The sequence below is a fragment of the Lactuca sativa genome, chromosome 3 (genome assembly GCF_002870075.4).
Source record: "Lactuca sativa cultivar Salinas chromosome 3, Lsat_Salinas_v11, whole genome shotgun sequence".
Lineage (NCBI taxonomy): Eukaryota > Viridiplantae > Streptophyta > Magnoliopsida > Asterales > Asteraceae > Lactuca > Lactuca sativa.
In genome coordinates, this window is record NC_056625.2 from 98,441,949 (window position 1) to 98,458,673 (window position 16,725).

General features: G+C 37.0%; 1 non-coding gene across 1 annotated transcript; it reads right to left on the minus strand.

Moving 5' to 3' along the window:
• Positions 1-8,755: 8,755 nt before the first annotated feature.
• Positions 8,756-8,862, minus strand: LOC111896748 (small nucleolar RNA R71). Its single transcript, XR_002852015.1, has one exon. It is a non-coding gene; the product is annotated as a small nucleolar RNA R71 (small nucleolar RNA).
• Positions 8,863-16,725: the final 7,863 nt, after the last annotated feature.

The window sequence follows — 16,725 nt, forward strand, 5'->3', positions numbered from 1 at the left end:
CTATACTCGAAGCGTATGGGACACGATCCATAATGAAAAACGTGATACTTTACCAGTTTCTTGCTATAATATTGCAATATATAGAATTCCTTTATGTTGAATCTTTTCAACATAACATCCATATATGTCTTTTGACTAAATTTGATTAAAATTTCTCGATCCAAGCTTTTAGATTTCGAAATGAAGTATAATATTTTCTCCCTTAATTATAGCAAAACAACTATTCAACCTTTGCAAATTGAAACTTTGTTTTTTATAATTAATATTGCTAACTTGCAATACATAAAATAATAATCATACTCCCACTAACATGATAATTATCTCCATACCATCATAACATTTATGCTCCCACTAGCTTTGAAACGTATTCAGAAAACATTTTGACTTCTAGAAAGCAATACTTATTGACTTTCAAAGTTCATATTTCTAATACGATATGCTTCGATAAGCCTTTATCTAAGCTTTTCAAACTTATACACCTTTCCTTAGAAAGCTTATATGTGTGTTTAAATGATTTTAGAACTTATAGGAATAAGTCTTAAATGTTCAAACTAATTGCCAAATCTCACAATTTGAACTATGAAGAGGGATGCCGTAATCAAAATCGAATTTGAGAATGCAATTTACACAATCGCTATCTCCTTAAAATCTCTCATAGTGAAAGCGTTTCCTCACAATAATTTTCATGAAGGAGAGAAACCTTATGACACTTAGATTTTATGGTGTTTATGCTCTTATCCATGTCAATTTGTCATAACCATAATCATAAGATAATGTTTGTGTCAAATCCAAACTCTTATGGACAGAACTTGTTCATTTTTAATTTCTTGCCATCAAGGGTCCCACCATTGCTTCCAAGTTATTTAGCAGCTCACCTATACTAGTCAATGTACTTTCATTGAACAAGGTGCTTTCCCTTATGCAGTCAATTGAGAACTCGTAGAATTCATATGCATAAGTAACTTTATTGGAATGGCATAGAAATACAAAAATTTCAACACGATATGTTTCAAACCTCAAGTCGTGCGCTAGTGTTTAATAGGTTTACTCTTGATTAGTTCTTGAACCTTTTCAAGATCATTTAGACTCCCACTGACCTCTTGACATATAATATTCTCTTATCAAGAACATTTCTTGACAAACAAATATTCAAGAGTGAGTGCGGATTCTTATCAAGACAAACACTACACACAATTGGTATTAGTTGGTCTTTGTCTTATCCAAGACATCACAATTTACCAATTTCAGATGTGTAAGAGTAAGAAAAACAATTTTCTGCTTCACATTTGATGAGTGTGTTAGAACTTCTTAAGATGTGTCACTCAAGTCACAATCTTGGAGTGTGACTCTAAGACTTGATTTTGGAACAAAGTATGACTCACCTATAAATTTAACTATTTCAACAATTTCCGATTCCTCTTCTTAGCCATACTAGTGCACTAAGATTTACTTAGAGGATCAATTGTGATATGGTTTCACAATCAATGATACAATCATAAAACGTGATACAAAAGTACTCTCCCTTCTTTCTAGATTGGAGAAACTTTTACCTTTTTTCCTAATTGATTCTTTTTATTCGTTCTGTCATTCATTGAAACTTTTCAATGATTCAGAATTATACTTAATCTTGTAAGCATAACCACATTTACTAGACTTTTAGTAAATCATGACGAATAATCTTATTGTTCTTTGTGGTGGACTTGACCAGTGTACAACATTGTGTACCGGTTCTCCTAGTCCTTCACTTGACCTTTTGTCAAGGAATAAGTCTTATTTTTTCCAAATATGAATCTCATTCATCATACAATACAAGTTGTATGATTCAAAGTTTTTGTCCAATTGAAACTCGAGCGATAAGAATCTTTCCTTATTTTGTAAATTATCGACATTACCACAAATAACATAACTAAGAATCACATTCATTTCAACATTGCTAAAAAATAGAAATACACAAACATCAATTTTCATACATGCCATTGCAAAGAATTATAAATAAGACGAAAACCAAAATTTATTTTATTTATAAAAGTTGCGGAAAAACTTATCCTTACAATGCAAATTCAAATGAAACCATGCTATTTCATATTCCTAAACAATCTATCATAACTCTAAAAGCAGCAGCTCCAAAAGTCCGATCATCGAATCATGCGATCGAAATAACAAATAATTTTCAATTAAGCATTTAATTTAATAATTATCTAAATTTGACCTAGTCAATATTACTTGCAAGATAATTTCAACAATTAATTTAAATAATCAAGTATTATCAAATAAGAAAATTATTATTTAAACAATTGGTAATTATCTTTTGTTTTGATGAGGATATTGATAAAAAGGTAATAAAATTCGGATTTTATTAGACTAAAACAATTCAGGTAATTATCCTTAAGCAAAACAGCAAGAAATCCCGAAATTTCCTCTGTTTGACGCTCCGACTCGCCGAGTCCCCTTATGGACTCGTCGAGTTCATCCTACTCGTCGAGTCCACAATGGGACTCGCCGAGTTCATCAGGCAGAGAGCAAGAAAAAAATGATTTTAAGCAAGAATCAAAACACAAAGCATCAAATTCAAGAGAAGCCAATCAAGGCTCTGATACCACTGATGGGTTTGAGCCATAAAAACATTCATATGTGTACATGCAAACCCTAATGCTTGGATCTAGGTTTCTCTAATGAACATGCTTTTTATCCAAGACTTGCAAACCCTAGATCTATGATATACAATTCGAAATTGACATGAAAAAGTAGATCTAGATGATTACCTCTTCTTGAAAGCTTGAATCTTGTTATCCTTGGAGCTTAGAGTCACAAGTGTCACTCCTTTAATGACTTACAAACACTAAGAAGCAAGAGGATAATTTGGAGAGAGGTTGTAGGCACAAAATTGGCTCTAGGAACTCCTTAGGGTTTCTGGTAGCCGATTTCTATAGCCACTGGGTTCTTTAAATACTTGATCTGCTAGGGTTACAACCTAAATTCCCTAATTTGATTACTTAGGCCTTAAGCAATCCAAGGATCCTTCTAGATTAAGGCTCGGACAAATTCAAGGAGTCCATACACCTTAATTTCATCCACCCTATGATCCATAAGGATCCACAGCCCAAAACCAACTATCACACAATTGACAATTCTAGTCCCCTTTATTTAATTAATCTCTTTTAGCCACATAATTGATTCTTAATTAATTCTTGTCTAATATTAATTAAACTATATGATTTCTCATTTAATATATTAATCATATAATATATTAATAAATCATAATAACCTATTTATTTATAAATCATCCTATCACGTTGCTTTGGTGAAGGCAACCTAAAAGGATCATGCACAACCGGGTCAAGTACTTACCAAATATAGTTACGGGCTTAGACACTAATCCAACAGTCTCCCACTTGGATAAGTCTAGTAACTATAAGTATATGCATAATCCGATTTGCAATCATAGCTCTCAAAGATGCTGTCAAACTCTGATCTTATCAGCATCCTGTCCTTTAGATAAGGGATCGAATGATCCTCTGTTCTAGATATCGTGCGGACAATCACATGGAACATGGTCATACTTATTGTCCAGCAGTTTGTTTCTCGATCTTAGATTCGTTTGACATAGAACTTAATTGAACACATCAATTCAGTCCTGACGGGGCCCGACACATAAGTCAAACTAAATGATCGAGGGGCCCTGATATCGCTTTTACCCTCTTAGGATAAAAGGAACAGATAAACTTCGACTTATATGCATTTACTATTCACTAATCAAATCATACACAACAATGCGTTTTATGATATCAAGTTACTGATGTGTTTTCACATTATCAATGCACAACCAATTAGCAAACAATAAACCATATATCTAGGTTTTAAGACCATATGATATTATCGTCTTGCGATCACTCGTGATAAATTCCATGAATGATTCCAGTAAGCGTGGGTTTATTCCAATGCTCAAAATTTGTTCATAAGCACTCATGAATGTTGTAGCAAACCTTTGCTATGTCTAATACCTTTCAAACAATCTACACACCTATTCATGACAATCTTCATTCATACCTACTTCCAACATATGAACGACTGTGGACCGTTCGAATAATTCGATTATTCTTAAATAACTCAATTATTCAGGAAGTCAAAACATGCAAAGTGAAACAATAGTTAAACAATTAACATAAGGCAGTAACTTTACTTATAAATAATACTCTTTTATTTAATCATCAAATGTCAATTACATTTATCTATTACACGTTTCTAAACTATCTAATCTAAACTAATATCGTCATTCAGCCCAATGCTCCTAGCGTACTGCAAGTGCTTAACCCTACTCAGTCCCTTCATAAGCGGATCTGTTGGGTTATCCTCTAATGATACCCTCTTCACTATGAGGAGTCCTTCTACCCAATGTTGAATAAAGTGATATTTTCTGTCGATATGTCGAGATCTACCATGATCCCTCGGTTCCTTGGTCAAGGCAACCGCTCCTTCATTATCACAGAAAATTTCCATGGGCTCCTGTATGGCTGGCACAACTCTAAGGTCTCCAATGAAATTATTCAGCCATATTGAATCTTTTGATGCTTCGCTCGTTGCAATGTACTCTGATTCGCACGTTGAATTAGCTACGGTTTCTTGCTTGGAATTTTTCTAAGTCACTGCTCCTCCATCAAGGGTAAAGACCCAGCCCGACTGCGAACGATAGTTGTCCCTGTCGGTCTGAAAACTGGTGTCACTATACCCTCACACCTTTAAGTTATCACTCCCACCGAGAACTAGAAACCATTCCTTGGTCCTCCCAAGGTACTTAAGAATATTCTTGACTGCGGTCCAATGTGCTTTGCCAGGATTCCCTTGATATATGTTGACCATGCTCAAAGCGAAGGCCACATCAGGGCGAGTACAAGTCATAGCATACATGATCGAGCTAACTGTGGAGGCGTAAGGTACTCGGCTCATCTCTTCTATCTCGGCTTCGGTACTCGGATTTTGAGTCTTACTCAACTTGGTATTACTTTGGATTGGTAATTCCCCTTTCTTGGAATTCTCCATACTAAAATGTTTTAGTACCTTGTCCAAGTAAGTATTCTGACTAAGTCCTATTAGTCTTTTACTCCTGTCTCTCACTATCCTTATTCCCATAATATATGCAGCTTCTCCGAGGTCCTTCATAGCAAAGCACTTCCCGAGCCAGGATTTAACTTCCTGCAGTGTCAAGATGTCGTTTCCTATGAGCAGTAAGTTATCGATATACAATATGATGAAGCTCACTATACTCCCACTGGCTTTGTATACACATGATTCATCTTCGTTTCGCAGAAACCCAAACTCTTTGACTTTCTCGTCGAAAAAAAGATTCCATCTGCGAGATGCTTGCTTAAGTCCATAAATGGACTTCTCAATCTTACACGCTCTATTGGGATGCTTCACATTGACAGAACCCTCTGGCTGAGCCATGTAAACATCCTCAGCCAACTTTCCATTAAGGAAAGCGGTTTTGACATCCATCTGCCATATTTCATAATCATGAAATCCAACAATGGCCAACATCACCCTAATACACTTTATTTTCGCAATTGGTGAGAAGGTCTCATCATAGTCAACTCCGGGAGTTTGAGTAAAGCCCATCGCAACCAATCGCGCCTTATACGTGTGCACATTCCCATCCATGTCGGTCTTCTTCTTGAAGTTCCATTTGCACCCGACCGTTTTACGTCCGGGCACATGATCAACCAAATTCCAAACTTGGTTGTCATACATGGACTGAATCTTGCTGTCCATCGCCTCTTTCCATTTTGCAGACTCTGGGCTTGCCATGGCTTCCTTATAGATGTTAGGTTCGTCTAGATTTATTAGTGTACTATCACTAATATACGTGTCCCCTTCTGTTGTAATATGAAAACCATATAATTGGGGTTGAACTCTAACTCTTTCAAAACGTCTAAGAGGTAAGGACTCGTCAATCAGCTCAACCGGAGTTTCCTCCTCGGGTTGAGTGTCAGCATTAGAGTTTCCTTCATCGATCGACTCTTGAATCTCTTCAAGATCGATTTCCCTCCCACTGCCCCCTTGGTTTATGAGTTCTCGCTCTCGGAAAACCCCTCTCCTCGCAACGAAGACAACATTGTCACTCGGTCTATAGAAGAGATATCCAAAGGATTTCTACGGGTAGCCGATGAAAATACATCGCTTACTACGAGGTTCGAGCTTGTCGTGAGTCTCTCGTCTTACGAAAGCATCGCAACCCCAAACCTTGATATGTGCCAACAAGGGAGCTTTCCATGTCCACATCTCGTGAGGTGTTTTGGAAACCTTCTTCGTAGGGACTAAGTTAAGGATATGGGCGACAGTCTCTAAGGCATATCCCCAAAATGAGATAGGTAGTGAAGCACGACTCATCATGGAACAAACCATGTCCAACAAGGTTCGATTACGCCTCTCAGCCACACTGTTCAACTATAGTGTCCTAGGTGGCGTCAATTACGAGTGATATTTCCATATTTATACATAGTTTTAGGCAATATTGATCTACATTTTATTAAATATTTTGGTTATTTGCACAGAATTATGGTACTTATAAGGATAAATTGTTATATGCAGCCAAATAAAAGTATTTTCAAAGAAAGGGACCAGAAGTGACAATACTTGGAACTTTGGGGGGACTTGAAGAAAAGAAGAACGAAAAAAACACCCAAAAGTCGTTCTCACGATGTGAACAGTTGATGATTCACGACGTGAGTAGAGAGTTTTAGAAGATAAGCATCCGGGTGAAGGAATCCTTGTCGAACATGATTATCTCGAGTTCATGACGTGAGACTTATATTCTCATGACGTGAACAGGAAATTTGAAGATAATATAAATACCTTTGCCCATTACGATTTGGGAGACTTCTGGCTGAAGGAAGAGGTTCCAGGAGGCGATTTACAGCAGAAATAAGGTCCTGGAAAAAGGGTTTTCAACACCAAAAGAGTAAAAGTCCATAGTTTGTTTATTTGTTTGATACTTATGAACATGTTTTCTTATTTGAGTTATGTTTATGTGTTAGTTACTATTATGAGCAGTTGAATCTAGCTACTCTTATCTAGCTAGATGAAGCTTCTAACTTATGAATAGCATAATTTTACATGGATTTATTTAGTTGGTGAATTGCTTGTGTTTGATTTATTGTTACCTAGCATGCTTATGTTGTTGCTTTAGTTGCTTAAATTCATGTTATGTGTAGCTTAGTGACCATTAATTGCATGAACTTGATAACCTGGTAATTTAGTGAACATTGAATTGCTAGAGCTAGGATCAACCAAAATCTTAGTTAGTAGTTGAAGTAATTAACTTTGTTGTGTTAGAGAACATAGATTATGACCATAATTGTGTTTGCATGATAAATCTTACATAGCATAATCATAGACATAATTGGTTCTGTGTTTAATTGTGTGTGACCATACATAGTTTTACATGAATTAATTAACTATTGGTAAATTTAGACCTAAATTACTAATATAATAACAACCAACTTAATAATCCATAATTATTAGCTAGCCATAAGGACGAAGTGGATTCGAACTAGATAAGAGTGTTTTTAATTATTGATTGAATTTGAGTTAAGTGAGTCTGATCTTGCAAAATCAGATAAAAACCCTTTTTAGCTTGTTTATAATTAGATTAATTTAAGTAGTAAATAGATTATTTAATAAGACCGTTCCCTGTGATCGACACCCAACTTACCCAAGCTATACTGTAATCTGACTAGGTACACTGCCTATAAGTGCATAGTTAGTCTAAGTTTATTAGGTTATAAGTATTAAAATTAGTGGGTACTTCCGTGCACATCAAGTTTTTGGCGCCGTTGCCGGGGAACGGCTTAGTTTATTAGTTTGTTTGATTTAAATTAATTGATCCTTTTTGTAGGTTAAAACCTGCAAGAAGTTACTTTTCTGTTTTAATTTTTTTCTACATTACAGGACTCACGACGTGAACCTTTAAGATTCATGACGTGAGAACTGCAGTCCTTAGTTTTGTTTATTTCAGTTGTTTTTCTTAGTTCAGTTTTACGTTTTTATCTTTTTGTCTTATTTCAGGAGTTCATGACTAGAGGTTCTAACACACCTTTGGTACCACCACTTGAAGATCCCGAGTCTACACTTCACAAAAAGAACGATAAGAGCATGAAAGAAGATCAAACACCAAAGAAGACACTTTTACAAGAATTCAAATCAGTGTTCTCAAAGAAGTCGGGGAAGAAAACGGAGGAGTCAAGTTCATCTTCAAAGAACAAGAGCAAGCTTGAACACTTAGATCAAATACGCGTCCAAGCCGAGTCCGAATACGATACTGAACCTGAATTTGAATTACATACAAGTGAACCTGAGAACGAGCTGGAGAACGAAATGGCGAACATTGATGAAATGGCCATGGGGGACTACAAGAAGCGCATTCGAGATGATGTGGGGTCGGGTTTAGTACATCCTATGATTCCTGTCAATGCCACATTCAAGTTGAAGGGGCATATCCTTACTGCACTTAAGGATATACCATTTTACGGGAAGGATCACGATGATACTTTCAAACATTTAGACGAGGTGAACGATATTGCGGATTATTTTAATACTACCAATATCCCAAGGGACACAACTTTGCTAAGGATGTTACCAGTCACTTTCAAGGGAGCAGCAAAAGACTGGTTGAAGGCACTCCCACCTGGTACAATCACCACATGGGCCCAATTGCATGAGAGATTTCTAGATCAGTTTTGTCCACCCTCTCAAAATCTCTAAACTCAAGAAGGCAATTGCCAACTTTGAGCAAAATCCGGGGGAGTCATTATACGAGGCTTGGGAACGCTACAAGGGGTTGTTAAGGAATTGTCCTCAACATGACCTCAATATTCAGTAAGAGATGTCGATATTTTATGATGGGGTGAATGTCATGACTAGACAACTCCTTGATTTGCAAGGACCACTAACGAAGAAGAACCCAAATAAGGCCAAGGAACTGATTGAAGAGGTTTCAAGGCACTCTCATGAGTATCACAACCCAGGGCGTGATGGAATAAAAGGCAGTGGAGGTACACAAACTGAAGAGATGGCGACTGTGATGGCAATGCTTAGCACTATGGATAGGAGATTGACTCAATTGGACCAATCAATTCATGCAATCCGAGTTGGTTGCGAGAGATGTAGTCGCCCACACTTGACAAAGGATTGCAATATGGATGAATATGGAAACAAGAAAGCTCAAGTATGCTACTCAAGTGGGGACAAGTATGATGAAGATTGGAGAAAACCAAAGAAAGAGTGGCTGCCTTACGAAGAATACAAGAAGCAAAAAGAAGAGAAATTTAAGCAAACTGGTCGGGGCTTCTACCGAAGAGAGCAACCACTAGCTGAAAAGAAATCAGAATTAGAGACCATGTTGATGAAGTTCATGGAAGCTTCAGAAAAAAGACATGATGCTACTGACAATTGTAAGGTCAAACCTTGAAATATGATAATGTTTAAAACAAACTCAGCATCAGCGCATATCTTAGTATCAGCATCAACGTGTCAACAGCTCAGTTTGTAATAGTTTAGTTTATTCAGTGCATTGTAACAAATCTTGTATTTATCCTGTTTCCATAGTTAGCTTAATTAGTTAGCTAGAGTATCCCTAATTTGTAGGGATTGTCTAGAATAGCAGTATATAATCTTTTGTATAGGTTTGTGAACGGCTACGCCTTTCACAAACCCTAATCGCTGCTTTGTGCACACGATAATCTCTTTGTGAGATTATCTTTCTTAGTTAAAGCTTTTCTTCGTGAATTCCTCTTGTTCTTATTTTCTGTAATTGTTTGATAAATTGATTGATCTTAAGGCCTCTTCAATTGGTATCAGAGCAGGTTTCTCTTATCAAACAAATGGCTTCATCTTCTTCTTCGTCGAACTCATCAAATCATCCTTCCGCTAAAATTCCTCCTTTTGATGAAACAAACTTTGCTATGTGGAAAATAAAGGCTCTATATGCTTTAGAGTCAGTAGATGAAGACATGTTGGACATTGTCGAAAAGGGTCCATATGTCCCAATGTATCAGCCTCTGAAAAACAACGTTCCTGATGGTGCCATGAAGAAAACACCTAGAGAAAACTGGATGGAAGATGACAAAAGAAAAAATGGTTTAGATGTTCGTGCTCGTGCCGCAATCAGCTATGCTCTGCCATACAACATTTTTGGGCTAGTTCAAAATTGCATCTCAGCAAAAGAGATGATGGATACTCTGACTGTATCTTTTGAAGGCACTGAAGAAGTCAAGGCTACTCAAATAAATGATCTTAACCGAAGGTATGAACATTTTTTTGCTAAGAAAGGTGAAACCTTGACTCAAACCTTTAACAGATTCAATACTCTTGTTAATGATCTTCGGAGACTAGATCAGTTGAAGCATAGAACTGTTCTAGTGCAGAAGTTTTTGGATTCTCTGGGTGCAGGTTGGGAGAATCATGTTGATGTGCTGAAAAATAGTGAGAAGATCAACTCTATGGACTTACAAAGTCTCTATGGAAATCTTCGATACTATGAAGAATCTAAGCTTCAAAGAAAGGAACTGATGAAAGATTCTCAGCGTGAATCATCTGTAGCTTTGTTCTCAAACAAAAAGCTAGTGTCAGATTCAGACACGGAAAGTAATTCAGATACTGATTCCTCTAAAACTGACACTGATGATCTTGAAAAAGTTGTGGCTAGTGCAGCTTTGATTGTAAAGACTTTTGAGAAATCAGGTCGAAACTTCTCAAAGTTTCAAAAGAAGATGGGTGGAAAGTTTTCAAAAAGATCAGAAGCTGATAAAAGGCATGGTGCTGATAAGAAAGAGAAGGCTCAGTGCTTTAACTGTGGGAGCACTGATCATTTTGCAAAGGAGTGTAAACAAAAGAAACAAGGCTCGGATGAATACTGGAAGCAGAAGTACAACAAGCTGATTGAGAAGCTGAAAGCAGAGAACTTGGAACATAAAGTGCTTGTTGCTGAAGAAGAAAAATGGAAGACTGATGAGGAGTCATCAGATGATGAAGTTAAGTGTCTAATGGTAAAGATAGAAGACCCGGATGTTTCTGAAAAAGGCAAAAGTACATTTGATGCTGATATGTCTGATGCTGTTGAAAATTCCAGGAAGCACAACACTGACTCTTCTTCAATGTACCAGGTTAAAAACTTTGTTTCCTATTCAATGAATGAAAAAATCAAAATGTTTGAGTATTTGGGCGTCATTAATTCTAAGAAGAATCAAACAATAAGAAATTTGCAAAATCAAAGTGATCTTGTTGAAACTGATATATCCATGAAAAATAACATTATTGAGTCCACTCAGGAAAATCTTAGAATCACTAGTTTGTCAAATTCTTCTTTGTCTGCTGAAATTGACAATGTTAAAAATCTCTTGATCAAAGAACAAACTGTGCTTCATACTTGGGCAAAATCTCATAAGAATGCAAATTATATTATTTCAGCTCAAATTCCACATTCATGTGAGAAAATTCTTGGGGGTAATTTTGCAGAAGCTGAAAAAGTTTTTAAATCACAAGAAAAGGAATCTGAGTTTTATTCCATGAATGAGATGAAAAACAATTTCAAAAATAAGTTTGTCAGTAACTCTTTTATTAATCAGAGTTTAATTGATGAATACTGTATTACTAATTCTGATGGTATTACTGAGTGTAATGTTGAAATTACCGGAATTGATCCAACCTCTTACCCTGCACATCTTGTAAGACCAACTCCACTCACTGAGAATATTATTGCTTTTCCTATCTCAAATGGAGTGTTTCATGCTGTTCATGAACAACTTAAGCATTTTCCTGATTGCAATTCATCTGTGAATGAGTCCAAATCAGACACTGATAGCTCATCATCTAACACTGATCAAACTCTTTCTGACACTGAATTCAGTTGTGACTCAATGATAAACAAAAGGATTCAAAGTTCTCTTGGTGAATCTTACATGTCGAAATGTGTTAAATCCAAAAATTTGCTCACCAAGAAGAACTTTGGTACCAGAGTTTGTTACAGATGTGGTGATACCTCTCACAAGATCAGTGAATGTTCATTTGAAAAATCATCTTTAAGAGCTGATAATATTAAAGTTAGAAATGAAAAATGGACTCTTAAGTCAAATTCTTTAAACTATCTTCCTAAGGAGTGTTATAATCTATTATCAAATAACTTTGTGAATGACCCATCCTCGAATGGGTCAGTGTGTTCTAACTAGTTTCTCAGCACTGCAGGGTCAGGAGCATCTTTGGTACTTAGATAGTGGTTGCTCAAGGCATATGACAGGATCAAAGTCTCTCCTGGAAGATTATGTCAAGAAAATTGGTCCTGCAGTTACTTATGGAGACAATGGAAAGGGGTTCACTAAAGGATATGGAAATATCAAATGCAATAACGTGGTTTTTCAAAATGTTTCATATGTAAAGGGTCTCAAACACAACCTCATCTCTATCAGTCAGTTGTGTGATGCTGACTATGAAGTTCACTTTACAAAGAAGGAAGGCAGAGTTGTCAACACTGACAAGAACATCGTACTTTCAGCAAGTAGAAAAGAAGATATATATATATATATATATATATATATATATATATATATATATATATATATATATATATATATATATGTTCTTGACATGTTCTCGAGTGACAAGGCACTGATGCAATGCTTCTTTTCAAAGTCTCAGACGAATCTTAGCTGGATTTGGCACAAAAGGTTCTCTCATCTAAACTTCAAGAACCTATCCAAAATATCCAATCAAGATCTAGTTAGAGGGCTCCCAAAATTCAGCGTTGTGAAAGACAAGATGTGCTCAGCTTGTCAACAAGGAAAACAAACAAAGTCCTCTTTCAAACCCAAGTCATGTTCCAGTATATCGTTCCTCTTCATTTACTCCACATGGACTTGTTTGGACCTATTCCTGTCCGTTCTTTAGGTGGAAATAAGTATACTCTAGTGGTTGTGGATGAGTTCACTCGATTTACATGGGTGGTTTTCCTGAAGAAGAAAAGTCATGCTGCATAGGAAATCATTTCACTGATTCGTAAAAATGAGACACTGACAGGTCTCAAAGTTAAGCAGCTAAGAAGTGATCATGGTACTGAGTTCCGAAATTCAACTCTTGAAGAGTTTTGTGATCATAAAGGAATTGGGCAAAACTTCTCAGCTCCTCGTACTCCTCAACAAAATGGAGTTGCTGAATGAAGAAATAGAACACTGATTGAGGCAGGAAGGACCTTGATGATCCATGCTGGTCTTCCTATGTCGTTTTGGGCTGAAGCTGTCAATACAGCGTGTTTTACTCAAAATCGATCTCTAATTCACAAGATTCACAAGAAGACACCATATGAAATGCTGAAAGATCGAAAGCCAGACGTATCCTTTTTTCACGTGTTCGGATGTATTTGTTATATTCTAAATCAGCGTGATCCAAGATCCAAGTTTGAACCTAAGGCTTATAAAGGTATTTTTGTTGGGTACTCATCTATTTCAAAGGCTTTTCGTGTTTTTCATGTGAACAGGCAATGCGTTGAAGAATCCATTCATGTGAAGTTTGATGAGGAATCATACACTGATAAAAAAGTCACTCATTCCTCTTCTATTTTTCAAGAGCTTCTCTCTTGTCCATTTGACGAAGTCCCTCCTGCTGGAGATGAAGTTGATTCTTCTGATTCTATTGTTCCAGTTCCATGTTCCTTGAATCAAGATACTGCAGCCAGATCAGCAGATAATTCATTAGGTGCTGATGAAATCCTTGAAGCTGAAGACTCTCCTGAAACTAATAACTTGTCAGTATCAAACTCTCTGGAATCAGCATCAGTCTCTGAACATCGATATCATCCTGTTGATCAAATTATAAGGAATATTCATGATGGTGTCCGAACCAGATCTCGTGTATCTAATAACTTTTGCATGTATGTTAATTTCGTTTCAATGATCTTACCTGACAAGATACACACAGCTCTTCAAGATGCTGATTGGATCAAAGCCATGCAAGAAGAACTGAATGAGTTTGAAAGGCATAAAGTTTGGACTCTAGTCCCAAGACCATCAGGAAAGACTATCACCGGAACTCGCTGGGTCTATCGCAACAAGGTTGATAAAGATGGAATCATTACTCGCAACAAAGCAAGGCTTGTCGCTCAAGGGTTTACTCAAATTGAATCCATCGACTACGGGGAAACATTTGCTCCAATTGCTCGCATTGAAGCAATTAGACTGTTTCTCGCATACGCATCCTACATGAACTTCATTGTCTATCAAATGGATGTGAAAACAGCCTTTCTACATGGTGTGTTAGAAGAAGAAGTTTTCCTCAATCAGCCCCCAGGCTTTGTTGACAAAGATCACCCTGATTATGTGTACCGATTAGACAAAGCTGTTTATGGACTGAAGCAAGCACCCAGGGCTTGGTATGAGACGCTGACATCATATCTTCTTGAAAATGGATACAGACGAGGAGCAATCGACAATACTTTCTTCATCAAAAACAAAGGCTCAGATATGGTTCTTGTTCAAATTTATGTCGATGACATCATTTTTGGCTCTCCAAATGAGAAACTGAGCAAGGAATTTGTAGAGATCATGTCTCAAAGGTTCGAAATGAGCATGATGGGGAAGATGACCTTTTTCTTAGGTCTTGAAGTTCAACAACAAAAATCAGGTATTTCTATTTGCCAAAGTAAATATATTTCTAACTTGCTTGTTAAGTATTCTCTCAGTGACTGCAAACCAGCGTCTACTCCAGTGTCCAAGACTAATAAGATACACGTTGATCCAACTAGAACTGATGTAAATCACTCTATGTATCGAGGAATGATTGGATCTCTTTTATATCTCACGGCAAGTCGTCCTGATATCATGTTTGGAACCATTCTCTGTGCTTGATTCCAAGCTAATCCAAAGGAATCTCATCTCATGGCCGTCAAACGTATCTTTCGATACTTGAAAGGGACTCAAAACCTAGCACTGTGGTATCCTCGCGACTCAGCATTTGAACTTTTTGGATACACTGATTCAGACTATGCAGGATGCAATTTAGACAAAAAGAGTACGTCTGGTGGGTGTCACTTTCTTGGAAATCGTCTCATCAGCTGGTCTAGCAAGAAGCAAACATCAGTAGCCATCTCGACTGCAGAAGCTGAGTATGTTGCAGCTGGGAGATGTTGTGCTCAGCTCTTATGGATTCAAAATCAGCTTCTCGACTATGGAATCAAGTTCTCAAAGACTCCTATATATTGTGATAACACCAGTGCCATTCAAATCACACAAAACCCTGTTCAGCACTCAAAGACGAAGCATATCGAAATCAGACATCATTTCATAAGAGATAATGTTGAAAAGGGAAAGGTTGTTCTTGAACATGTCAAAACTTCGGAGCAACTTGCTGATATCTTCACTAAGGCACTGGATTCTCAAACAACTGCTTACATTATTGGAGAACTTGGAATGATTACCTTGTAATTAATTTTGATGTTTAATTGTGCTAATGTTTGGTATTGTCTTATAAGCTGATGTACATTGTGCTGATGATGACATGCTGATGATATTTGCATACTGAGTACTTGGTTTGATCTCCCATCTTTCTCTCTTCTTCAAGTCTTCTAAACTAAAGTTGAATGATTCACTATACTAAACCATACACTGATAACAACTTGAAACTCTTTGCCGATGGTTAGATCAAAACACCAAGATCTATCACACGCAACTATCCCCTCTTACCAATCTTACACTGATTCTGTGATTCAGCGTGACAAAACACACACTGATGAGAGTCTAAAAATCTTTGCCGATGGTTAGATCAAAACACCAAGATCTATCACACGCAACTATCCCTTCTTACCAATCTTACACTGATTTTGTGATTCAGTGTGACAAAACACACGCTGATGAGAGTTTAAAAATCTTTGCCGATGGTTAGACCAAAACACCAAGGTTTATCACACGCAACAATCCTTTCTTTACCTTCTTCTCATTCAGTGTCTAATGATTCAGTAAGATAAACCACTCACTGATAAAGTCACAACACTCTATGCCGATGGTTAGATAATGCAACTAGTATCTATCACACGCACCAATCTCCTTGCTAGCCTCAATTGAGCAAGCTGTACCTTGAATTTACGGAGATATACTTTCAGCATGTGATTTTTGTGACACTGATCTTAGCGCTTCCGCAAACACTGATTAACGTTTCATCTTCAGTCAACGGCTCTTTAACCCAACGGCTACTTTTTAATGGCTACTTTTTATCTGACAGGTTGTTACGATACGCCGTTTTTCTTTTAAAGAAGATAATCATTACCTTTTTGAAAGGCCCGTTTAATTCCATATTTAAACCTCTTCTCTCCCTATTTCAAACTTTCCTTCCACAATCTAACCTTCTTTCACATATACTCAAAACCCTAAAACCCTAAAAACTCTCTAATGGCTGCCTCTTTGTTCACCTTCTCTTCCACTTCACGAAGGGTAGTTCCTGCTCCAAACTCTCCTCCTCTTCCAGTTTACATCAAGGCGACAAACGTTGTTTTCAACCCTGATATTCCCGAAGTTCATCGAGGTCTTGGACTCAATGATTTTGTCAATTTCTTAGCCTCCTGTCGCCTACGATACGCAATCAGTGACGTTCCATCAGAGTTCTTCCCAGAACAAGTATGTGAGTTCTACTACACTGCTACTGTCAATGACGACAACAATGCCATTACCGGGACCATTGGCCGTGGAAGACACT